A 2,124-nucleotide genomic window follows, 5' to 3' on the forward strand; every position below is an offset into this window, starting at 1 on the left:
CTGGTGATTCTGAATATTCTGATTTTGAGCATTCAACTACTAATTTTCATACTGAGAACATGGCTCAACCTCCACCTCATGAGAGGACTCTTAGGGAGATGGTTGCACCTGATTTCACTTATGAAAGCTTGTGCATTCAATATCCTAATGAGGGTGTTCTATATGTTCTCAAGACTGGACTAATACATTTGCTGCCCAAGTTTCATGGTCTTGTAAATGAAGATCCTCACAAGCACCTTAAGGAGTTCCATATTGTTTGTTCCACCATGAAACCCCCTGATGTCCAAGAAGATCATATCTTTCTAAAGGCTTTTCCTCATTCTCTAGAGGGAGTGGCAAAAGATTAGCTATATTACCTTGCTCTCAGGTCCATTTTCAGCTGGGATGACCTTAAGAGGGTGTTCTTGGAGAAATTCTTCCCTGCATCTAGGACCACTGCCATCAGAAAAGACATTTCAGGCATCAGGCAACTTAGTGGAGAGAGCTTGTATGAGTACTGGAAAAGATTCAAGAAATTGTGTGTAAGCTGCCCTCACCATTAGATTTCTGAGCAACTCCTTCTTCAATATTTCTATGAAGGACTTAGCAACATGGAAAGGAGTATGATTGATGCTGCCAGTGGTGGAGCTCTTGGTGATATGACCCCTACTGAGGCTAGGAATTTGATTGAGAAGATGGCTTCCAACTCCCAACAATTCAGTGCAAGAAATGATGCTATTGTCCTTAGAGGAGTCCATGAGGTGGTCACGGATTCATCTTCATCTGCTGAAAATAAAAAGCTTGAGGGTAAACTTGATCCCTTAGTCAACCTAGTAACTCAACTTGCCATGAATCAGAAATCTACACCTGTTGCAAGAGTCTGTGGTCTATGTTCTTCTGCAGATCACCATACAGATCTCTGTCCTTCTTTGCAGCAATCTAGAGTCAATGAGAAACCTGAAGCTTATGCTGCAAACATTTATAATAGACCTCCTCAGTAGCAAAACCAACAACAGTAGAATAATTATGACCTTCCAAGCAACAGATACAATCCAGGTTGGAGGAATCATCCAAATCTGAGATGGACAAGTCCTCCACAACAACATCAGTCTGTCCTTTCTTTCCAGAATGTTGCTGGTCCAAGCAAGCCTTATGTTCCTCCTCCAATGCAGCAACAACAAAGACAACAAGCAGTTGAGGCCCCTTTTCAACCTTCCTTAGAGGAGTTAGTCAGGCAAATAACCATCCAGAATATGCAATTTCAGCAAGAGACAAGAGCCTCCATTCAGAGTCTGACAAATTAGATGGGGCAGATGGCTACTCAGTTGAACCAATCTCAGTCTCAAAATTATGACAAATTGCCTTCACAGACTGTGCAGAATCCAAAAAATGTGAGTGCCATCACCTTGCGGTCTGGCGACCAAATTCAAGTGCCTCCACCAATAGCATCACCTGCACCTGAACTTGTCAAGCTTCATTCTACACCTGAAAAAGAGGATGCGATAGTTGTACAAAAGAGAAAGCTTCCTAACAAAAAAATTCATGCAGGTGGACCTTCCTCTAGAAATTCTGACTTATCGCAGCCTCCTATCCCTTTTCCATTCCCACTTAGAGCAATTCCAAACAAAAAAAATGGAAGAAGCGGAAAAGGAGATCTTGGAGACCTTCAGGAAAGTAGAGGTGAACATACCTCTGCTAGATGCCATCAAGCATATTCCAAGATATGCCAAGTTTCTAAAGGAGTTGTGCACCCACAAAAGGAAGCTCAAAGGCAATGAAAGGATTAGCATGGGCAGAAATGTGTCAGCATTGATAGGTAAATTTGTTCCTTACATTCCTGAGAAATGTAAGGACCCAGGTACTTTTTTGTATACCTTGCATTATTGGGAACAGTAAATTTGAGAATGCCATGCTAGATCTAGGAGCATTAGTTAGTGTCATGCCTCTGTCAATTTTCAATTCTTTATCTCTTGGACCCTTGCAATCTACAGATGTGGTGATTCATTTGGCAAATAGAAGTGTTGCTTACTCCACAGGTTTCATAGAGGATATACTGGTTCGGGTTGGTGAACTTATTTTTCCTATTGATTTTTATGTTCTTAATATGGAAGAGGGATTTTCCTATGGTTCAGTTCCAATTATTTT

At 41.2% G+C, this 2,124-nt stretch overlaps 1 non-coding gene across 1 annotated transcript; it reads right to left on the reverse strand.

Moving 5' to 3' along the window:
- Positions 1 to 437: 437 nt before the first annotated feature.
- On the reverse strand, positions 438 to 544 carry LOC113001711 (small nucleolar RNA R71). The gene has a single exon (XR_003267199.1). It is a non-coding gene; the product is annotated as a small nucleolar RNA R71 (small nucleolar RNA).
- Between the last annotated feature and the right edge of the window lie 1,580 nt (positions 545 to 2,124).

Source organism: Glycine max, chromosome 5, assembly GCF_000004515.6.
Source record: "Glycine max cultivar Williams 82 chromosome 5, Glycine_max_v4.0, whole genome shotgun sequence".
Classification (NCBI taxonomy): Eukaryota; Viridiplantae; Streptophyta; class Magnoliopsida; order Fabales; family Fabaceae; genus Glycine; species Glycine max.